This window comes from Rattus norvegicus, chromosome 8 (genome assembly GCF_021556685.1).
Source record: "Rattus norvegicus strain SHRSP/BbbUtx chromosome 8, alternate assembly SHRSP_T2T, whole genome shotgun sequence".
Lineage (NCBI taxonomy): Eukaryota > Metazoa > Chordata > Mammalia > Rodentia > Muridae > Rattus > Rattus norvegicus.
Window position 1 is genome coordinate 128,103,493 of NC_141541.1, and position 24,363 is coordinate 128,127,855.

Below are 24,363 nucleotides of genomic sequence, written 5' to 3' on the forward strand. Positions count from 1 at the left end.
TTTTTTTCTCGGAGCTGAGGACCGAACCCAGGGCCTTTCGATTGCTAGGCCAGCGCTCTACCACTGAGCTAAATCCCCAACCCTTAAAAATGTTTTAAGGCGTATAACAGGCTTATAATCCACCACTGGGAGGCAGAGACAAGTGCCTCTCTCAAACTCACGGTCCAGTTTCCAAGTCAGTAGAGCACCTTCCCTCAAGGCCAGCGGGCGCACACTATTGACGTTCCTTCTAGGCTCCGCCCAATAGTTACCTGGCAACAGCCAGGTCGACCTGGCTTGTTGTAAAGGGGGCTGTTTGGCCCTTCCTCTCTCTCTTTCTCTGACTCTCTTTTCTCCCTATTCCCTCTCTCCCCTTCTCCCTCCCCCTTTCTCTCCACTTGTTACTAGCCAACCTGTCTTCTCTTTCTCCCTCTCTTCTCTCTCCTTCTCTTCTCCCCTCTCCTATCTTCCTCTATCTCTACTCCCTTCTCAACTCCTCTTCCCATGCCCTAAATAAACTCTTATATACTATACCCATATAGATGGTACCTCAGGGTGAGGGGTTATCTCAGGCACCCCTCCTACTTCACCATACCTGGCTCTACCAAACATCCTGGCTCTTTTCATAAAACACAACACACAGAAACATACAGAGGATCCTCAAGGCCACACCCACTCATCCGAAGTTTGCTAGCACTCCGGGTAAGTGTTCTGCCTCTTGTCAATCAGAGACCCTCGTCCTTCATCAACTCTGCCTTGAGAATATTCTTGAAATTGTCCTCTGTTACAGACCGGGTTCCGTAGGGGATAGATACAAGGTGTGTTCAGACATGCCTCCACTTCTAGTATGGGCAGCACCCATGAGAGAAAATGTGAGGAGTGAGGGAGCCTGGAAGGTTGTTAGACCACAATGCAGTCTGGTCCCTAGGAAGGGGAAGAGGGGCCCATGCTGTTGTGACCCATAAGGAAGGGTCTAAGAGTCATCGTGGAGCTTCTGGGTCAAAATCATCAGAGGACCTGGGAAAGCATTCTTTTCTTTGTGTTGCTGCGGCTTTGGTGGTTACGGCAGGAACACGGTCTCCGTGTACAACACTGGATGTCAGAGCATGGGGCAGAGCCCTTGGCTGCTGTGTGTCCTGCTGCTGGAGAGCTGTGACCCTGAACAGGGAGCTGCCAACAGCTGAGGCCAGACACAGAACTCAGCTCCAGCTCTCTAGACTTCTCCCATGTCAGGTACGCCCAGCCCTTGGTTACTCAGACACCTGCCTGGTCTCCCCGTTGTTCATTTTCATCCCTGCCCAGAACAACCGGAGAGAACGTTCTATGGACATCCAGCATGTCAATCAACCCCCTGCTTAAAGCCTGCAGTGCTGACTGTACCCATTCCCTTGAAAGTCATAGAATTGCCCTTGGAATAAGGGATTCGTTGAGCGTTTTCCCCAGAAGATGCCCTTTGTACTAGTAACACACATGTTATTTCAGCTCTCTGGCTTGGGGAAGGTAAGGTTCTGTGGAGACCCAGGAGACAACCAAGATATTTAGCCATTGCCTTCCCTATGAGCCATTCAGTTTCATGCTGTTCTTGTTCAGGAGTTAAAATCTGGGTAAAAACCGTGAGTTGGCTTTTTTACCCACACTTGTTACCAGTGTCTCTGCAGCAATGCGACCATACCCGTCAAACTATGCTCAGAGTTCATAGTTGGAAGTCTGTCTGTCTGTCTGTCTGTCTGTCTGTGTCTGTCTGTCTCTCTCTCTCTCTCTCTCTCTCTGTGTGTGTGTGTGTGGTATGTGTGTCTGCAGTGTGTGGTGTGTGTGTGTGTGTGTATGTGTGTGTGTGCGTGTGTGTGTATGTGTGTGTGTGCGTGTGTGGTATGTCTGCAGTGTGTGTGTGTTCACAGAGGACAGTCTTGAATGTAGGATTCCTCAATCCACCTTATTCTTTGGAGACAGGGTCTCTCTTGGTGTGGAGCATGTGAGCTGGTTTGGCTGCTGACAGCCTCAGGGACAAGCAGCCTATCTTGCTTTCCCAGCTCTGTGATTACAAGCCCACACCGACATGTCCAGCATTCTGTTTGTAATGGGTTCTAGGGATTGAACGGGAAACCTCATGCTTGCCTTGCAGGACTGCACTACATCCCCAGAGCTCCGAAGCCCCTAAATCTGAATGAGACTCCTGAGGTCCAGCCAATTGCGAAGCACATTTGAATATTCTTCCACATTTTGCTGCAGGATTTAGTCTTAATAATTAGGTGATTTTTTAAAAGCTTGTCATAAATTACCATCACTATTTTAAAAGTTTTATTTCCATTTTTTTTTTTTTAGTTTTCTTTCAAAGAATGAAAAATGAGGAAGGGCAGGAGGAAGGAGGGAAACTTCCAGTGTCAGCAAGGAAACTAAGGCAGAGGAGAAGCCCTCTTCCTTGAGATCAGGTCACAGTGACGAAAAGAGGGAACTAATACATCAATGTTTACCAATTGGACACATTTACGATTTAAAGGGTATTCATTCAAACAATGATACTTATAACTATGAAGGCAATCATGAAAAATATGTGGAAATTTCTTTTATTCACAGAGGCCCCAGAAAAAGGATAGTTTCTAGGCCATTGGACTGGCGTTTTGGTGAGGTGTTTGAAATATCCTGCTGTTTGCAAATGAAAACTAATCACCTCCTCCATTTCGAACGACGTTGCCTGCCCATGAATGAGGCAAGGATTGAATGATTTGTATAAGGAACTCAACGGTTTAATGCATTAGGGCGTGGAGATTACAGCTACTGCAGAATGGGGTAAGGGCTTGCTGGGGGAGAAGGAGAGGGAGGGAGGGAGGGAGGGAGGGAGGGAGAGAGAGAGAGAGAGAGAGAGAGAGAGAGAGAGAGAGGTCTTCATTGAGCATTCTGCTCAGGCGAGACCCATTATCCAGGGAGTGGATGATCCCGTTTGGGGATTTTTCATGCCTCTGGCTTCTCCTCCCTTCTCATATCTGCCCTTTGGCCACATTATAGATCAAATTAGCATGTCTTTGACGGGATAGAAGGGGAAGGGACAGGTAAAAATTGAATTGGTCAATTTCGGAGCTTGTTCACGGCTCTAATTCGTGAGATCAGAACCAAAAGCCAACATGGGGTTTTGAATCATCACTGGATTACATTTAATCTATAAAGACTCCCCTTCCATTACTGAAGAAATGGAGTCTGGGGGTGGGGGTGGGGGTAGGGGTACCTACTGCATGTCTCAGGAATGTCAGGGTTTGGCCAGAATCTCAAGCATACACGTGAGCAGAGGCTGGGGCTTTATGGATGGTACTCAGAGGGTGAGTGAGAGATAGGAAGGCTTCTGACTTTAGGGAGAGCTGAGGGAAGAGAAAGTCTTGTGCTTCTGAGGTAAGTCCGTCACCCTCATGCCAGACTGGATCCATCAGGGTATGTGGAGGCAGAGCAGTGTCAGGAAGGGGCAGGGAGCAGACTTTCTCCTCAATGGAGGGGTGTGGAGGGGTGCTGCAGGTAAAGAGGGGGCACATGGTCTCTACAGTTGCAGGCGAATGAAGCAACTCAGGGAGACACTCAGCAACAGGAGGAGTCCCACGGAGAAGAGACCCAAGCCACCCAAGGGATCTGTGGCCAAGCTGATTCCCAGGGAGCTTTTCTGAAGACCAGACCCCAAACACCACTGCACAGATGCTGAAGACAGAGAAGGCTGCTCCCCTCTGCTCTCCACAACCCTGTGACCGGCTCACTGCCTGTTCCTGAGAGCCCAAGACTGAGGAAGAATCAGGAAGGACAGGAAACTCTACAGTGTCGTTAGGATCCGGATTGTGCCCAAATCTCAAGATCCCAAATTAACCCTAGAAACAAGATGGTCCTCATGGGAACTGGGCAGTGTGGCTCAATGGACCTTACTCTGGTGCCCGGTGGGATGTTGGCACTGAAATCTCAAACCACAAACATTCCTGACCATACAGGGAGCTGTGAGAACCACAAAAGAAGAGGCTGAACCTTCAAATGGTGGCTGAAGAAGGGAGCCACTGGAAGAAAGCCTCCAAGAAGGAGCGGGTGGCAAGAAGCCACATTCAGTGAACCTTGATACCCCCAGCACCTTGGCTGCCGGTAGCCCTCCTCTCTTGTCTGCACAGGAAGCTCTGGTTTCACAGAAACACGCACTGGGAATTCACATCCGGGTCTTAAACATGCAGAGGGGAATCTATATTTGAATCTGTTAGGGTGAGGTAGGGGTGAGATTTACAGCTAGGTCTCTTAAGAGAGCGGTTGGTTACATCTGAATCTCAGGCATCGGGGTGGAAGTTATGTCCAGATCTCTTAACACTTGGTAGAGTGTGTTGTGTTGATAAAAGGATAAAGAGAGGGAGGATATGTTCTGGGAGGTCTGGTGAGGTCTGGGGAAAGGGGGTGCCTCAGTGGGCCCATGCCGAGGCATCCCTTCCCCTGAGGGACCAGCCACAGGATGATATAGTATAGAATAGGATTTATTCAGGGCATGGGGAGGGAAACAAAACAGAAGGAAACCAGTGTAGCAATCTATGAATATATAAAATATATTATATATACTTCTATATTTTATATGACATATTTATATGATATGTTATATATAATGTTTATACAATATATATTTTACATACATATATGTGTGTGTAAAAATCTCAGGAATAGCCCATTGAACGTGGCTTTTGGCTGTGCCATAAAGGAAATAGTTTTGTCATAGGAAAGTTCGTTTGACACCTTTAAGATCTTCCCACAGTTTTATCTCTCTCTTTTTTTTTTCTTTTCTTTTTTTCAGAGCTGGGGACCGAACCCAGGGCCTTGCACTCGCTAGGCAAGCACTCTACCACTGAGCTAAATCCCCAACCCCCACAGTTTTATCTCATGTCCAGATCATTTAACCTTCACCATCGGAAGGGATTCTTCAGGAAGCTGCAGGAGAGTTGAGTAGGGGGAGAGATAGAGATAGAAATTATATATATATATATATATATATATATATATATATATATATATATATATATATATAGAGAGAGAGAGAGAGAGAGAGAGAGAGAGAGAGAGAAAAGTAGAGGCCAGCCATGAGCACGTGGAGAGAAGCGAGAGAAGCGGGGAAGGGAATGGGGAATGGGGAGAGAGGGAACAAAGGGGGAAGAAGGTGAGAGCAAGAGTGAGGAGAGGGCTAGCAGCCCGTTTTATTGTGGTCAGGCACACCTGGCTGTTGCCAGGTACCTGTGGGAGTGGGGTTTAGACAGAATGCTAACAGTGTGTGCGCGTGCGAGCGTGCGTACGTGCGTGCGTGTGTGTGGTTACATATGGGTCTTGAACACTGAGGGTTGACATACAGATAGATCTCAAATCTGGGGGCTCACATCTGAGGCTCTTAACACCACCCTTCCCATCCAAACCGGCATCCAGTGTGGTACCTAGCTGCCTCTATCCACCAGGAACATCCCCCACCCAGGCTTCCTCCATCCTCCTGGCTCCAGCTCCAGTTCCTCCCTGTTGCTTCAGGGGGAGCACTGCAGCTGAACACACAGCACCATCTGGAACAGGAAGCCCCGGCGGTACAGTTCAGAGGTGTGGGGGACAACTGCGTGGTGGGGAAGGGCCTGGTCCACTCAGAGGCCCACTCTTCCTTTGAAGGATGCACAAAGCCAGGGTCTGGGTTGAGTTTTTCCTTGACAGAGCCCATCCCTTTGAGGCTGGCTGGCTGAGCAATGTTGACACAGCCGTCTCTGGATGAGTTCCGGGAAAGCAGGCCGGAGCATGTGAGATGAATTTTCTCTGCACTGTGTGGTTTCCAATGTGTCAGAAAAACAAACTGGGAGAAGTCTACTTGGATCATGTGAGTGTGTAGACCCCTCCTTCCCCCGCTTCGTTCCTCTCATAGTGGAAAAAAAATTAAAAGGCTGCCTTCCAGCGTCTGGTTCCTGACTCTGGAGGCATGGTGCACAGGCAGAGGACTTCCAAGCCACACTACGTGGGACCATGTGACGCTTTTGTGTGCGCGTGGAGGGTGGAGGCTACCTCTCTATCAAGAATGAGGCCCCTTCAGCCTCACACCCTTTTGCTTCTAGAGCCTTGGCTGCCCCTCCTCCAACCAAACATCCAGTCCCTGTTCCCAAAATAACTGCCCACAGGAAACTGTACTGAGGAGGGGCTGCGGCGGTGAATGAATTCCCGGCACCCTGCCGGGATGCAGAAGTCTGGCTGTGCTGGCTGCAAGTCACCAGCTGTGGCCATGCACCAGGCAGAGAGGGATGGCAGGCCGGGGAGGGCGGGGGGGCGGGGACAGCATCAACATGTTCTCCTCCTTACTTCTTCCCTGTCCCTCAGCATTTTCTGTAGTAGCAAGCGTTAGGACAAGGCTTGGTCCTTCTGTGCCTTCTCCAGACCCGGGAGAGATGCTTACTGGGGACTCAGGCTTGAAGTTTGCAGCCAGTGGGGATTCCTCTCTCCCCTCTGCTTCCAAACGCAGTCAGATGTGGGCAGGCGGCCTCCAGTGAGCAGCTGCCTGTGTTAGCCACTCCTGCTTCCATGTTTTCCCTATAAGGTCACTCACACGACAGAGAAACCCCTTTTTTCCTTGTTATAGTTCCTTTCCTGCCACTGTGACTAAATCTTGACAAGAACGACTTAAGGACAGAGTAGTTTTGGTTTCTGATTTGAGGGTACAGTCCATCACAATGGGGTGCAGTTTGAGGTGACATTGTGTTCCCGGACAGGAAGCACAAGCACGCGTATACACAGGGGTGCGCATGCCTGTGCCCAGAGCTTTCTCCTTTGTACTCAGTCAGGAACCCCAGCACCACTCATTTGCACCATATGATGTGTTTATAAAGAGATAAAGAAAGGAGGAGATATGTTTTGGTGGAGTTGTAGTCAGGTATGGGGGAAGGGGGTGCCTCCCGGACCCATGCTAAGGCATCTCTTTCCCCTGAGATACCAGCCACAACATGGTATAGTATAGAATACAGTTTATTCAGGGGATGGGGAGGGGAGTTCGGGGGGCGGGGGAAGGAGTGAGGGGACAGAGCAGGAGCAGGTGGGGAAGAGCAAGAGAGCAAGATAAAGTGGAGGGGGACAAGCAGCCCCTTTTATAGTGAGTCAGGCACACCTGGCTGTTGCCAGGTAACTGTGGGGCGGAGCATACTTAGCTGTTGCCAGGTAAGTGTGGGGCGGAGCTTAGACAAAATGCTAACAAGTACCGCCTCTATTAAGTACTCTAGAAAGTTCTTTCGGAAGTTCAGAGAGATTTGTCTGAAGGTGGATCTCAACCGCATCAGGCTGACAATCTGTATGAGCCATAGCAACCCTCAGGCTGCTTCTCCTCATCCTTTTGACACAGTAGTGAGACGAGTAACCTACATAGCCTGCTTTCTCAGAAGAGCCATCTGCCCACAGAGCAGTGGGTTCACTCCTCCTTGGTGGAGGGATGCTTTACTGATAGAGCAGTCTGGGTCTTCAAGGAGGAAAAGTGGGGACAGGCATAGGCCTGCCAGTGCCTCTCACTTCCTTTCTGTGGCAGAGTCCTTAGGCCACACGCAGATGAGGCTTTTGGAGTGAGAGCTCAAACATAACCAGCTCCAGATTCTCCCTCAACTCCACATGCCTGGGACATTCTTGTTTGTCAGAGTTCCTTGTGGCTGCCCCTTTGCATAGGGCTATCCCTGACATGTTTTTAAGAATCACCCTTCTGAAGCGCTGTGAGCATACATGTTTGTTTTTATTGAGTGTGTACTTTGTGCCAGGTACTGGGTCAGACACTTGCAGTCTTCTTGGCTTTGCCTCTACAACAACCAGCTAATGGGGTTTTAAAAAAATTCCTTTCTGTCTAATGCAGATCTCCACAGACTTGCATGTAAATAAGCAATTATGTATGTGTGTGGATGTAGATAGATGAATATGAATATTCATAGACATGCAAATACTTCATCTCTATTCAGTATCAACCCTGTATACAGTACTAGCAGAAACACTCCCACATTCTCCAGAATACAGCCTCCACCTCTTTCACACCAGAAAGAGTTGAAAGGCAGAGATCTTTATTTGAAGTTATAGCTTCAGGAGCCATTCAGGCCCCACTAGCTAACAGCTGAGTTGGGGAGAATAAATGTTGAACACCACACACCCACATCTTCTGGCTCTTGGGCCTCGAGTGTAAACCAATGACTCCTGACTTTCCTAATGCTGCAACTCTTTAATACCATAGCATTACTTCTTTGCTACTTCATAACTGTAATCTGCTACTGTGTTGAACTGTAACATAATAACTGTAATCCGCTACTGTGTCGAACTGTAACATAGATGTCTGATATGTAGGATACCTGTGAAAGTTCCTTCAGCATCCCTAGGGGTCCTGACCCACAGGTTGAGAACCACTGGTTGAAAGACTTCTGGTTCTTGATTACCCAAAGGTCAGTGATACCCAGTCACTGGCCCAACCATAGTTTACCTGGACAAGAAACCTTAGGTGTGCTTGGGAACCTCCGTACCATCTAAGCTTCTACAGAAAGAAGGAACAAGCATATGAGAGAAAATGGTTACTAAAAAGATAGCTCCGAGCCAGGTGGCAGTGCATGCCTTTACTCCCAGCACTCAGGAGGCTGAGGCAGGAAGGTCTCAAGCTCAAGGCCAGCCATGTTGGGTCACATACAGCATTCAAAACTAGCCTGTAATAGGCAGAAACAGAGGGGAGAAAGAGAAAGGCCTCAGGATGCATCTGTACAGAAGTAGGAGATGACATTGGAGACAGAACAATGGTCAGACCAACAGTGTGCAGCCCATTAATAAACAGGTTGGCCTCCAGGACTCTCTGGAAAACAGCACAGCATGGCCATGTCTGTACATGCAGGAGAGTTGCCTGGAAGGCTTGGCAGTCCTGTCTGTTGCAGCTCAGCCTCAGAGTTTCCAATTCAGTCAATATGTAGTGGCGGACCTTGATAACTTCTGTTTCTATGCGTTCCCAAGTGAGACTGATGCTGCTGTCTTGGGAACAATGGCGAAGGGTCCCAGCCACCCAGACAAGAAGTTGAACTTCATCTGCCCACCCTGCTTCTCACTGGCTGAAAGCTGTTGGTGGGAGCTCCATGCCTTGATTCCTGGATGCCAGCCTTCTGAGGCTCCGCAGAGAGAAATCTGGCATTCACACAGAGGCAAGCATGTGTTGTCGGGGCAGGTGGGAGCTGAGGATATCCAAACGTCTAAAGAAATGTTGCATTCTTCATACTAACAAGAAAGAAAGAAAGAAAGAAAGAAAGAAAGAAAGAAAGAAAGAAAGGGAGAGAGAGAGGGAGAGAGAGAGAGAGGGAGAGAGAGAGAGAAAGAGGGAGGGAGGGAGAGAGAGAGGGAGGAAGGAAGAAAGAAAGAAAACTTGAAATGCAGCAGGGTAGGGTTATGGGTCTCTTGTCTGCTCTGCCACTGGGGAGGCAGAACATGGGAAGTGATGGTGCTTACCCCATGCTGTCACCAGGCAGGTGTTGGACCTTAGAGAAATCCCGGGATGCCACTTGGGGGTGGGAAAACACAGTCTGAGGAGCAGGACAGCCAGAGCTGGTTCTGGGGTCCCTGAGCATCAAGGAAGCTGGGGCCATCTGGTTTTCAGGCTCTTGGACATCCAGGTGCTACTGGGAGCTACGGAAGAGCTGAGAATGGAGTTGGGGCCCATGGGCTGGATCTAGCCTGGGATGGGGAGGTGGGGAGGGAGAGACCTTGGCTTGTCTGTGGTTGACTTGGGCTTGCGCTTGGTGACAGCTGTGGCTGGGAGCACAGAGAGGCCTTCTATTGGAGATTAGATAGCAGCTCTGTAGGCAAAGGTCTTCTCCATGACTCCCCACGGTGGTTTTAAGATATTTACTGTCATGGCAGAAAGTGGATGAATTAAACCATATGCCACTTCTCAGGGTGGGCCTAAGGTTAAATAACTTTTGCAGGGAGGAGTGTCTGGGAAGGAAAGCTTATTGGCTAAGCCCTCCAGGCCTTTAGGTACCTCATTAAAATGGAGATCTGTCTAAGTGACCACAGGCCATGTCCTCTACCTGTGGAGGGGCTTGGGGCGTTGCCCTTATGTGACTGATGGCCACAAATCTATGTGTGTGGCTAGTGACAGGGGCCTGATGTCTAGGAATCAGGCAAAGCTCCTACTGTCCCTTCAGGGTTTCCAGGGCTTCAAGCTTTAGCTCAACTTCAGACCAAGCTACCTTTCATGGTCCCACACAGCAGCTCAGGAAAAAAAATGACAAGAATCTCAGCTGCTTTTGCACTCACAACTGAACAATCTCAGATGGCCCGCTTGCCCTCTCTGGGTGCCTAGCAGCCATCTTGACAATCTCCTTCGTCCATGTTCATAAAGCCCTGCACCCTGGCTACTTAACCCAGACCACTATAAGAGGCCCTGAGAAGTTGCTCTCGCTCTAAAGTGCTGACTTCTCACCTGGACCAACAGGATGGGGTCTGGCATCTCCACCTTCATTCGGTGTCTGTGTCCCTGGCTTTGGCTCGGAGCTCTTCCTGACTCAGCAGAGGAATGCCGGTGTCTGCCTGCCTAGCATAGCTCAGCCCACTTCCAGGACAAGCATAAGTCATTGTCCTAACCCTCTATCCATCCTGGGTTCTAAGAACAGACAGCCAGGAGAGGGCAGCTATTCAGGAGTCAAAGCCAAGGCCACACCCTGGATGATCAGCTTGTCCCAGAGCCCCAGCTGGTATGGTGACACACATAGACCAGGTGATCATCGGGGTACACCTGGACTGGGGGTTGCACACCTTTGCTCCTGTTCTTCCTCTAAAGCTCATGTCACCCTAAAGATGGACTTGGGGTCACTCCAAAGAGAGACCTGAAATTATCCCAAAGAAGGACCTGGGATCACTCCAAAATAGGACCTGGAGTCACCCCCAAAATGGACCTGAGTCATCACAAAGAAGGACTCGCAATAACCACAAAGATGGACCTGGGGACACCCCAAAAAGGGCCTAGAGTCACCCCAAAAATGGAGTTGGGTAATACCAAAGATAGACCTGGGTCACCCCAAAGAAGGACCTGGGGTCACCCCAAAGAAGGACATGGAGTAACCATAAATATGGACCTGGGGTCACTCCAAAGAAGGACATGGAGTAACCATAAATATGGACCTGGGGTCACTCCAAAGAAGGACCTGGAGTCACCCCAAAGAAGGACCTGGGATCACCCCAAAGAAGGACCTGAGGTCACCCCAAAGAAGGACTTAGAGTAACCATAAATATGGACCTGAGGTCACCCCAAAGACAGACCTGGGATCCACTGTACCTTCATATCTGCTCTCCCTATGCATTTGCTTTGTTCAAATTCCCCTTCTGCTTTTCTCCCACACTCTCCTCTTTAACAGATAGATGGGTTCAAGTGGCCCAGTCTAGCTCCCTGGGGCTGCCAGAAGCTAGGCGTTTGCCCTGAGCATCCAACTGTATCACATCACCACGCCCTTTGGCAGTGTCCCACTCTGCCACCGCGCTGAGTCCCCTCACACAGGGCTACATCCATCGCTGAGGCAGGTGCTGTCCCTGTACTCTGTGGCTCTCTGGGAGAGCATCCCATGTGGCCCTCGGGCTGCTGTTCCCAGGCAGCTGGCTCAGTGCCTTCCTCTCCTCCCTTGGCAGATGGATCGAGCGTTAATGAGGTACTTCGTCTCCATCAAGGAGGCCGTAAGAATAAGCATTTTTCTTTTCTCGGTTATACAGCTAAAATAATAAACTGCCCATCTCCTCACATGGGGCAGAACCATGCCTCCTTCCCTTCCCCGGGACTGACAAGAAAAGATGATTTCAATCATGTAGAAAGTAACTTTTACAAATGTAAAAGGCTCTCATAGACGTGTGGTCCAGTATGGAAGCTGGAAAAGCCACCAGGGACAGGACTCCTCCTGGGTCACCATTCTGCTGTTTTATGTCTTCAGGTCTGCAACTTGTCCTTACGACCTAAGACGAGAATCGAAGCCCTGTGGTCACGTAGACATCGAAAGAATCAAAAGGTGGGAGACGAAAGGAAAAGCTTGAGGTTGGAGACTTGTGCCCCAAGTCTCATAGGGTAACCGGATCTTATATTCTGTTACCCAGAACTTACAAACACATTCATAAGGAGCTGCAAAGGAAGCTGGGAAGTGTAGTCTTTCCTATGGGAAAGGATGCTCCATCTAAAACAAGGGAGTTATGAAAGGTGAAGTGGAAAATATACCTCGGCGTCTGTGACCGTTTCTTCTTGTTGTCGCCTTAAGGGTTCTTCACTCTTGCTTTCTGTGTATGGGTGTTTGCATGCATGTATGTCTGTGCACCGTGTACCTGGTGCGTGTGGAGGTCAGAAGAGAACATCAGATCCCCTGTCACTATAGTTACAGACAGTTGTGAGCTGCCATGTGGCTGCTGGGATTTGAACCCAGGTCCTCCAGCAGCCAGTGCTCTTAGCATGTGAGGCGCCCCTCCAGCCCCAGCAACTTCAATAAGTTGCAGTAGTTACTGTTCCTGCTGATGTAGTACATGCAGGAAAAGCAACCTGAGAGAGAGGAGGGAGAGGGGTGGGGGTGGGGGGCTCCTTCTGACCAGAGTTCAAAGTTCCACAGGAAGCCCATCCTGTCAGGAAGCTCACAGCGGCAGGACCGGGGCAGCTGTTCACATCCATGGTAAGGAAGCCCAGCACAATGAATGTTCAGCTTGTCTTCTCCTTTCTTTCAGCCCAAGCCTCCGTCCCCATAGTGGTCAGGTATCCTAACGGAGCCAATCTAGATAATCCACATGGACGCACGCAGAGGCTCACCTCGTTGGTAATTCTAAATCACATCAAGTTGGCAATCAATACTAACCATCACAGTGACCTCCAAAGGTTGGAAGTTCCCCAGGAGACCTGTGTGGAGGGAAAGGAACGGCCGAACCTGGTGCAGCCAGGGGAGGCACGTGTCTCCCGGGAGGAGCTCTCACAGAGGTCTGCCATCCTATCAGACCACCACACAGGACAGAAGGGAGCTGAGAGACCAAGACAGAGCCCCTTGTCCAGGACTGCTTAGTTATTCCTGTCTCCTGTCCTCTCCTTAAACCTAAACATCACAAAGGGCCTCGAGGTAGACTGAGATGGCCAAAGGGCGCCTCTGCACCTCTCCCCAATGTGACCGCACTGAATAAAGTCTTCTTTTTCTGCTCCTTCCGTTACTTGTCTCTTTGACTGGCAGACTGTGCGTGGTAGCCACGCCTAGCTTGTCTGTCTGTCAAGATGGAAGGTTATGTCCTGAAATCCTGTTGCACAAGTCCCATTGTAGGATGATGTCGTAACGCAGGTGAAGGCAGACACAAGATAAAATGAGGCCCATCATTGGACGGGAGGGAAGGGAGGCGGGAACAGAGGTTTTAGAAGGAGAGGGAGATCAGAAGAGAGGAGAGAGGCAACATGGAGGCAGACGTAAATGACCCCTCACCATGCATCTCTACATAGATTCAAGTTGCTATGAATATTTCTCATGGGATGGATTTCTATAGGCAAATTTATCTTATCTCGGTGGGCGGTTTATATCCTTATCAATTGGTTGTGAGTTTATTGTGTGGATGGACTGCGGATTGAGAACTTAACATATAAATCTGATTTGTTGGGTTGCCGTTTGTTGAGTCTTGAAGAGAGCCACCGGAAGAGATACTAATCAGAGATAAATTATGGTTAGTTCTGTATGGCCCCAGGGGTGCTGGAACTAACTCTAGGGAGCAGTGTGGCAAGGCACCATGTGGCCCTATAGGTGCTGGCACTAGTGCAGGACAAAAGGTTACCTTTTTTAAGAAAAAATAATAATTACTACAATATTCCATGACCTGTGGGTACAAAAGTAAAGTCACCCTACCCTGTACCCTGAGCTCCCAGCAGCCATGTGTCCTCCTCCAACTATTCAAAAGACAGTTTGATCTTAAAGCTCCCCCAGAATGCCACAGTTGCTCAGAGGGAGAGCAGCAGTCTCTAGGAGATGTCTCATAGATATTTCTGGAGTAGAGCCTGAGAGACACCCACAGAGGACTGCACGGGGTGGAGGGGGGTTGGGGAAGCAGCAGCCAAACACTCCAGAGCACCAGTCGAGTTAGCTTTGTCTGAGCCAAGGGGTTTCTGGGACATCCATCCCACTACTGAGATGGGCAGAGGTTTCCAATGCTTTGACCTAAGGTGATCTTCAGGGGTCTCTGCATGTGGGTATGCTTCGGAGGGGGTCACAGCAGCTGGAAAAGGGGTGACCCATGCATCCCACGCCCACGCATGGGAAATGCTAGCATTAATTCTCTTGGCTTTCTGCATAGAAGAGGCCTGCCGGGAATAGCCAATTCAGTTTTCCACTCATCCAGCTTCGTCCAGAACGCCTGCACCGAGGCGCTGCTCCAAGCGTTGGAATGCCATGCTTGCTTTCCCCAACAGAGTCTGGCTGTGGTTCTGTTCTCCAGAATAGATGGGTCCCACCTCCCAGGAGACCTTGCCTGGGGTAGCACTAACAACCCCATCTGCACGTGACCAGCACGTGCTCACTAGGGGAACAAGTGAAGGAGCCTCTCCGGCCTGCACACAGTGGAGTGCGGATGCCCACAGTGCCTGCAGCACACCCAAGCAGAGATGCAGGGAGCACCGTGGTACCATTCACAGGCCCGTCTGACTCTCTCTAGGCCAGGAAGCCTGCTGTGCCGCCAACTGTAGCCTCCATATGTTCCGGCAAATTCCGCTCAGCAGGTACGCAGGGAGCATTTGCTGGATGCGCAGGTCTTCGCCTTCAAAGCTTCCTGTGTCCTCCTTGTAGCTCTCTGAAGCCCCCACCTCTGTGGGGTTCTTCCCTAAGGTCCAGAGACTTACTCGTGGCCAGCCCAGAACCAGTGTCCCAGACGTGGGGGAGGGTGTAGAAAGGGGTATGAGCCTTAGAAGTAGGGCCAGAACTGGGCTGTGCCAAAAAGTGGGGCTCCTGCAATGAAGGAAGAACAGCCACAAAGGGGGACCCAGAGCTGTGAAGTCAGGGGAGTTAAAATAAGTTGTTTGATGTTCCTTTTCCAAAGCCCCAAATCACTCCTGCCCATAAATCATAAAGGAAATGGTTTGAGAAGTGCAGAAGGTGACCCAAAACCCAGAGGAACCAAAAACCAGGACCGTGCTAGTGAGCGGCAGAGGTGTCGGACGGTTAATGTGGCTGCCAACTTGCTAGGATTTCAAGTCATCTCGAAGACCAGCCTCTGGCAATGTCTGCGTGAAAGCGTCTAGACTGAACTGGCTGAGCTGGGAAGGCCCGCCATATTGTGGGGCTGGTTGGGGGTAGCCTGGACTTAATGAATGAGAGGGGGGGAGGAGGGGAGGAGGAGGAGAGGGAGAGGGGAGGAAGGGGAGCAGGAGGGGGAGGGGAGGGGAGAGGGAGAGGGAGGACAGCTGGGGGAGGGGAGCAGGAGGGGGAGGGGAGGGGAGAGGGAGAGGGAGGACAGCTGGGGGAGGGGAGCAGGAGGGAGAGGGGAGGAGGGAGGGGGAGGGAGGACAGCTGGGGGAGGGGAGCAGGAGGGGGAGGGAGGAGGGAGGGGGAGGAGAGGGAGAGAGAGAGAAGGGGCAGGGTCCGAGCAGAGCACCAGCAATCATCTTTCTGCTTCAGGTCTCATCCAACCAGAGACTTCGTTATTCCATTAAGTCAGAAGCCCTAGGTCATTAGCTCTTCAAAAGGCTTTCTTCACCACTCCCTCCACCATTTCTTCCTGAGAATCGTGATAAAAATGCCTACACTTCTAGAGTCAGTCTGCCATGCTTCTCCCTCTTTCTTCACATTCCTCCATCCAATTCTGGAACCCGTTGTGAGACATGTGACCCCTTGCCCTTCTCCTTAATTTGTCCTGCGAGGAGCCGCCACAGTTTCCAACCAGTCCATTGAGAGCTTTATTTCAATAAACACACTTCTCACACCTACCATCTAACTAGTTTCCTAACTGTAACTGTGTATTCCCATGTTCTGTGTGTCATGAACACAGTTTTATGTTGTGTTTGTCACTTTATTGTTCTGTTTATTTCATTGGCTCCTGACTTAATAGTACAGAAAGTCTCAGTTGTAGTTTTAATTTTTTCAAATCCTATTTTTAATGGTGGTTCTTAAACGCTTTAACCTCCCTTGTAGTCCACCCCCCACCAGAGGTAGTGGAAAGAAAGGATATGGGGACGTGGACTTATTTAGAAAGGTTCTTTGGAGCAGCTCCCGTCTGTGGTCTAAAAATCACAGTTCAGTGATCACAGGTTAGCAGGCAGCCACTGCCAACTAGAGACAGCCTGATCCACTCTCGAACACTTCATGGATCTACCAGAAGTCCAGTTTGGTAGAGTCAGGTTAGCAACAGACGTGATACGACCCAGCAGAGATAGCTAGACCTCGGCTTTGGCTCCAGTCAGCAGGAGAGACCTGGAGGGACACCAGGAGAAGTTCCCAGCTGTGCCTCTCTCATCAGAGCAAAGATCAGTGAAGATGAGAGACACACACACAAGCTGTTGCACAGTTAGCTGTACCAGCAAGCCAAGCTCTGTCTCTGTCACTCCATCGAGTCCTAGTCATTCCCTCCAAACATCACGTGTCCTCCACGTGCCTTACCTCAGCACTGGTCTTGCCTCAGCATGTGCCTCCAATCAGCTCCAGACATGGAGTTCAACTATGCAATGTAAGGTAGACTAATATGTGCTTGTTAGCAAAGGATTCTTCTCTTTCTCATGCTTGCTTTAGCAGGACATCCTCTCTCCTGCATCAGTGAAATGTTCCTTCAATGAATCTGCCTAAGTCTTTCACCTGTGTTTGTTTCAGGAAAACACTCCTTCATGTGTTTGCCCCAACAAAACACTATCCAGCACAACTGACTCTCTAACGAATCCCTAAGTTTCCACTTTAGCCATTATAATTTTATGTAGGAGTGCATTGCCTGTATGTATGTATGTATGTATGTATGTATGTATGTATGTATATATGCCACATGCCCACAGAGATCAGAAGAGGGCATCAGATTTCTGGAACTGGAGTTACAGATGGTTTCGAGTCGGGTACCAGGAACTGAACCCGTTCCTCTGCAAGAGCAACAAGTGCTGTTAACTGCTGAGCCTTCCCTCTCAACATGAGAGCAGACTTTATTGGTTGAGAGGCTGATGTCCTCAAACCTGGTTGCTCTGTCTCTGAGGTACAGGCGAACACACCACTCCACGTTGGGTCTGAGAGTCAGTTTTGTTGAGAACATGGAGGTTCTAGCTTCTCTAGGGAAATAAAAAGCCAGTTGCCTGCTTTTGTGACTCTCAGACTCCAAGACATGTGATGGGGGCTGTCCGATTCCCAGAATTCTGTGGGCCGAAGGTTTCCTTGCCCTGTTTTTGGAGTCCGGGCAGGGGTCGGGGGAGGCGGGGGCAGGGGCGGGGGGGGCGGGGGGCAGGGACGGGGTCTCCTTTATTCCAGACCCTTTATATATATAGGACAACGGTTGTCATTTTCTATCTGGCTACTTCCTGATGTAGAGCAGGCGACATTTAAAAGTTTTGGGGTGTGGAACAGCTCTAAGAGAATCATTGTTCTTACTTCATCCTATGTCGGGGATCGAGCTATTCGATCCAGGACTTTCTGTAAACAGTTTAAAAGATGAGGTTAAAATGTAAGAATGTAGATAAGGCAGAAATGAGTGATGAAGGGGAGGAGCCAGGCTGGGGTGGGGCCAGGAGCCCATCCAGAGGGGGAGACTTTGTGGACCAAGCCCCCACCACTTTAATGACGGTATTTGTATTATAAAGAGAAGAGTAAAAGAGGGGGTCTTCAGTGTGAATGTTGAGGACATTTGAGGGTATTCCTTCCACTTCGTTTTTCCACGTATTTACATAGATACAACGAAGTAGGCACCTGCTCAAAAATTTTAAATTATGTAGTGAATTGATTTCCATATGTTGACATGAGAGTCAGAAGCCTGATTTTTCTTCCTTTCTTTTTTTCTTTTAGAGATTATTAAGGATACTCACTTGTTAACATAATGTAATGCAATACATTCCTTGTACGGAAGCACATATACTGGTTTTTCTTTTTTTTTCAGTGTTACATATAACTTTTAAACATATCTGTCTATAAATCCATTTTCAGGTTTATTTTCCCCATATAAACTCATCAGACATGAAAATTTTGTGTGTTTGATGTGCATGTGTCTGTGTGTGTGTGTGTGGGGAGAGAGAGAGAGAGAGAGAGAGAGAGAGAGAGAGAGAGAAAGAGAGAGAGAGAGAACATACTCACACAGTCTTCAGGTCAATATCAGGTTTTTCTTCAGTTTCTCTCTTTTCTTTCTGAGACTGTCCCTTTAACCCAGAGCTCATACATTGGCCAGCCTGTGGTGTCTCAGGATCCCGACTCTCCCAGCAAGGGATTACAGATTGCCACTGTTGTACTAATAAAAGGATAAGGGAGGATATGTTCTATGGAGGTCTGGGGGAAGGGGTGCCTCAGTGGGCCCATGTTGAGGCATCCCTTACCCCCTGAGGGACCAGCCACACAATGGTATAGTATAGAACAGAGTTTATTCAGGGCATGGGGAAAGGAGTTCAGAGGGTAGTAGGGCAGAGAGAGAGAGAGGAAGAGAAAAGTAGAGAAAGAGAGGAGTACAGTAGAGCCTGGCCATGGGCACAAGGTGAGAAGGGGGAGAGGGATGGGGAGAGAAGGGGAGAGGAGCAAGAGAGTGAGGAGGGAGCAAGCAGTCCCTTTTATAGTGTCAGGCACACCTGGCAGTTGCCAGGTAACCGTGGGGGTGGAGCTTAGACAGAATGCTAACAGTCACCACACCACACTTTTTGCATGGAGTGCTTCCGATCGGAACTCAGGACTTTGCGCTTGAATGTTAGACCAGACCCAACAATCTTTAAAAAGATGTATGTGTTTCTTTGGTTTGGTTTTCTGAGAAAAGTCTTGATATTCACTTGGTAAAATAATATAATTTATCCAGTGTTATGTAATACAATACTTTCGTTATATGGAAACACATACGTTGTCCATTTATTTCGCCCTAGGTCAGGCTGGCTTTGAACTCATGACTCTGCCATCTCAGTACCATAAGTGCAGAGATTACAGGTGCTCATTGCCATGTCCAGCCACTTTTAAGATCTTTTCATGCCAGTACTGTAACCTGTCTGAACTCAGTTTCCACATCATAAAAGGGATATTGATAATAACTACCTTGCAGGACTGTTGAGTGGATCCAGCCGGCTCATCTACGGCAAAGGCGTCAGCAAATAACTAAGCTGGCTGTTTCTTAGTTTCCCATCCATTCCACCTGTTCTAAGCCATTCCAGGTGTTTCCCAGGCCTGCTGGTCAGCTAGCTTCATACTGCTACAAGCTTGCCCAACAGAAAAGCACAGTGTTACCAAGTTCCGGGGTACCCAGACTCCCACCCCCTGCTGACATTCGCTGGATTCTCTGCCAGTGGTTAGGTGCTGTCATGATTTGCTTGGACTGAAACAGCAGTTCTGCAAACAGCAAACCCTTGGCTGCTTCCTGCCACCCCACACCCAAAGGTCCAGCCCAACTCCGAGAAGTTGGGTCTCCCAGCTCTGAGGAATTCCAGAGAGGTTCCTGAGTATGTTCCCAGAAAATCCCCACATTTATATTCATATCCACAGACACACAGGAGCACAGGTATCGTTCACACAATCAGTTTAGGGAGATGGTCTCATAACTAAGGCCAGACACCCAGGTTCCTTGTCAGTCAGTGCCCAGGGACATCTATGGAGGGGATGTCCAAGCCAGCTGATCCCTCTGAAAGCGGTGGGCAGGACTCTGGTTGTCTGAGCATAAACTCTCTGAGGAGTAATGAGCTTCAAGCCAGAACAAAAAGCCAAGTAGAAGAGAGAGTCTGGTAGTCAAATGAGGCCAAAGTGACTGGTGTGTGGAGGGACAGCTGGGCTCACGATGAGACTCCCATTTCACCCTTAATTTGCATATGGTAGAGATTGAGTCTTTGCCATTAATCCAAATGTATGACACATAGGTGACATTTAAGGCGCAATGGAGCATTTAATAGACAAACATTTTTCCCAATTAGTATTCACTTGACCTGGTGACCCAAAGATGAAGCCTCTTTGTCATTTCCTTCCTATCTGCGGAAGCCTGCCAAACCAGCAGCAGAAAATTAACCAGACTGTGCCAGAGCCTGGCCATTTGGAGGGCCAGGGCTCACAGGGGTGACTGGAGGAGAATGAGGCCAGCGTTCGCCTCTTTTATGAAATTGAACTTGTGGGGAACTTTGTAGATTTTACATTCCAATTGTACTCATGCAGAACACTTTATTATTCATTTATTAAATACCACTTAGCCTCCACAGCCTCCACAGCCTCAACGGTAAGAATTCTTTAAAAGATTTTAAAAATTATAATATAGTTACACTATTGCCTCCTTCCCTTTGCCCTTTCATAGCCTTTTGCCCCCATTTGAGTATTATTGTCACACACAGAGACACACTGGCACACATACTAATATACATGCACACACACTAACATACATGCACACATGCACTCACATATACTAACACACATGTACAAATACGTGCATGTACACTAACATGCATGCACACACTAACATACATGCACACATGCACTTACACAAAAGAACACACATGTACAAATAGTAACATACAGGCACATACACACACACACTGGTATTCATGCACACATGCACATACTAACATAATGTACTCACACAGACTAACACACATGCACCTATAGTAAACATACATGTACACATGTACTCACACACACTAACATTCATGCACACACATGTACACATGCATACACACATGCTCACACACATGACTCCAAGGAGGATGAGTCTATTTAGTGTTGTTTGTATGCACGTTATTTCAGGACTGACTACTTGGTGTTGGATAATCAGTTAGGGGGCTTATATCTGGGCAAGACTAATACATTCCTTAGTTGCCTGTAGTTCTTTGTCTGACTTTGGCATGATGAGATTTCCCTCTTCCCACATTAGCATGTCTGTTAGTGATGCCATTGTTTGGTTTTGTTTAGGCAGCCATACTGTTTTGGTAACATGATTATAGCATCCGTGTCATTTCTAGGAGGCCCAATCTCATGATTTCCCAATCCCCTGGCTCTTACAAATTTTTGTTCTTTTTCCCATGCCTGGCTATCTCCCAGAATCCTTTCTTCCTCTCGGATGTTCGACCTTCTATTCTACCCTTTCCTATAGACCATAGGTTTTTTTTTTTATTGACAGGTGATACATCCCTACAACACACAAGATGTTCTGTCTACACAGATTATGGAGTACTGTGGGCAGATTTTGAGAGAGGAGTGCTGTCACCTGCAGAAAGAATGACTTGGTGGTTAAGGTGCACAAAAGCCAAAAGTTGTCCACAGTCAGCTCTGAAACAGCTGCAAAGCCCAGATAAGGGTTCTTAAGACCAATTGACCCTTAGAAACCAGCGTGCCAGCTTCTCTTCGCTGTCAGCTTGATTCGGAGCCACCTGGGAGACATGCTCCTGGGATATCTGTGATGTTGTTTCTGAGAGGGTTAGCTGAGGTGGGAAGGTCTACCCTGGATGTGAGCACCATCCCACCGGCTGGGGTGAGGAGAGAGTGGGCTGAGCACCACTGTCCCTCGCTCCGCCTCCTGTCATGTGACCGGTGAGGAGAGAGTGGGCTGAGCACCACTGTCCCTGGCTCTACCTCCTGTCATGTGACCGGTGAGGAGAGAGTGGGCTGAGCACCACTGTTCCTGGCTCTACCTCCTGTCATGTGACCAGCTACCTCAGGCTCTTGCTGCCACGCCTCCTCCATGTGTTAGTCAGGGTTTCTCCTGCAATGAAACACCGAGACCAAAGAGCAGGCAGGGGAGGCAAAGGTTCATTTGGCTCACACTTCCATATTCTTCTTCCTCATAAAACAAGGCAGGAGCAGAGGCAGAGGTCATGGAGGGATGCTGTTACTGGCTTGCTCTCTTAGAGAACCAAGGACCACCAGCCTAGGGATGGCTCCACCCACAATGGGCTGGGCCCTCCCCATCAATCACTAATTAAGAAAATGTCTTACAGGCTTGCCTACAGCCTGATGTTAACAGAGGCATTTCCTTCCTTCCTTCCTTCCTTCCTTCCTTCCTTCCTTCCTTCCTTCTTAAAAAAAAAAAAAAGTATTTACATGAGCACACTGTAGCTGTCTTCAGACACACCAGAAGAGGGCATCAGATCCTATTACAGATGGTTGTGAGCCACCATGTGGTTGCTGGGATTTGAACTCAGGACCTCTGGAAGAGCAGTCAGTGCTCTTAATCGCTGAGCCATTTCTCCAGCCCCAGAGGCACTTTCTTAATTGAGGTTTTCTTCTCTCAGATGACTTTAGATTCTCTCAGATGACTTTAGAGTCTCTCAGATGACTTTAGATCTTGCCAAGTTGACATAAAACTGTTCAACACACTTACCGTGATGGACTCTCCTTCAAACCTTGAGCCAGATTAACCCTTCCTTCCTTAAGTTTCCTCTGTCCTGTATTTTGTCTCAGCAGTGAGAAGAGTGAGATTAGTGATAGCCAGGACTACACCTGTGCTCAGGACAGACTCATAGCCTGCATTCCTTGCTCAGCCCAGCCACATGAGTCACCACCATGGGTGTTACTGAGGTGTAAACAGAAGTAATCGGGTGTCTAGGGAAGGCACGGGGGATGAAGCAGCCAAGTATCTGCTGCCACATGTAATCTGCACAAACCCTTGATTTGCAGCAGCTTGCTCAGGGCCTTTCTGCTCCCTGGGGTCCATGCAGGACTCTCTGAGGAGAATTCCCTGACTGTGGAGCCTGGGTGATCCCTCAGCATGACCCACATGTCCACTGGGTCATCATTTGTGCAGGGACAATCAACAAAATGCTTCCTCGGTTCCTCAGGGGTAAACTTGCCCCGGCTTCACTTTCACATCCCTGAAAGTGGTTATTGCCATCTGAATGGTCTTGTTTGTCCCCGGAAATCTTTTCGAGCCCAGCTGAAGATATCGGGGGTGGGGGTTGGGGGGAGGTGTTATCATTTATCCATTGATGATCTAATCTCCCAAATTTGATGGCGTCACACAATAAACCTCTTCCTCTTCTAATTCTTTTTTTTTTGTAACAAAAACAAGCTCACATTTATTTTTACCCCAATGAGAATGTACAAGTGAAACAGGATGAGTAAATGTAGTCACCAGCAGCCCCTGAGCCCCTTCTCAACCTCTCCCATGCTTGGCCACTGCTAGTTGGAAACGCTTTGGAGCAGAGTAATATTATCTCCTTTGAGCATGATCCGACCCAGTTGTTTTCTTGACTTTGTTTTAGAATGAATTTCTTCTGCATCATCTAATACGAGGTTCATGTACTCATCAAAGCCAATAATACAACCCTCTATCCGCATATTCACTTGTTCATACAGCCACACCTGAATTCAAGATCTATTTTGCAAGTATCTGAAGATAAGGTTGATGGGCTGCACCATCACCTTCTGCACCTTCTGGCCCTGGCCGAGGTACGCCATGGTGGAAGTCACAAAGACCACACGAATCCTCTTCTAATTCTTTAATCCAGTAATTTGGGCTGTCTCAGCAAGGCAGTTCTTTTGTTGGGCTTCCTCCTATGGTCACTTGAGGCTGGGTTTTGGCACCCCAACACTGTCATATCAACAATCCCTGTCTCAACACAAGAGGCAACGTGTCCAGATCCTAGAGACATGCAGATAGAAGTGGGAGGTATTTGTGGCCATTTCTGTAGCCCCATTAGACCACGAAAATACGGTGCCCAGGATCTTCACATTTTAAAGTGTATATAAATTCCCGGGGACATGGAGATCTGCCCCCGAGTGAAGCCTGGAAGTTTGTATTCCCAGGTGACTGCAAGGTCTATTCATTGACAAGGGACAGGGTTCACTCCCGACCCCCACCATGCTGAGCTGACAAATGATGAAGAGACCATTCTGAGAGTAGAGAGCTCCCAGTCAGTGAACTCCGGGAGACTGAAGCCCAGAATACTGTGACTGAACTTTGGTGGTCAGGGTCACATGTCTGCTGGAAATACACAACAGTCTTGTTTGCTTCTTGACCGTTTGCCCGCACAGGCTTGTGATCCCAACCGGGAGGGTCATCAGATGTCAGTGTGAGGCCGTTGGCTTTAACGCTCACAAATGCCTTTACTCTGGTAGGATTTTAGACTTGGTGTGTGTGTTTTTACATTTTCTGTGCACTTGGAACACATGGCTTAGGCCAGATGGATAGTTCTCTGAGTCCGGGACAGATTAACCCTGTCAGATTGGATTCTGCTGTTGGATTGTAACCCTCTCTCATCGGGGGCTGTGTCAGAGACAGGCAGGCTAGAGCAACAGAAGCCAGCTTGAAAGCCCGAGAGTGGTCACGAGGGCC

At 48.8% G+C, this 24,363-nt stretch overlaps 1 long non-coding RNA gene and 1 pseudogene across 1 annotated transcript; one reads left to right on the forward strand and one right to left on the reverse strand.

The window, feature by feature from the left end:
• Positions 1-265: 265 nt before the first annotated feature.
• LOC108351804 (uncharacterized) lies at positions 266-13,141 on the forward strand. Its single transcript, NR_190849.1, is given in 4 exon segments — positions 266-681; positions 2,554-2,766; positions 11,904-11,978; positions 12,676-13,141. It is a non-coding gene; the product is annotated as an uncharacterized LOC108351804 (long non-coding RNA).
• Positions 23,081-23,513, reverse strand: Snrpel1 (small nuclear ribonucleoprotein polypeptide E like 1; annotated as a pseudogene).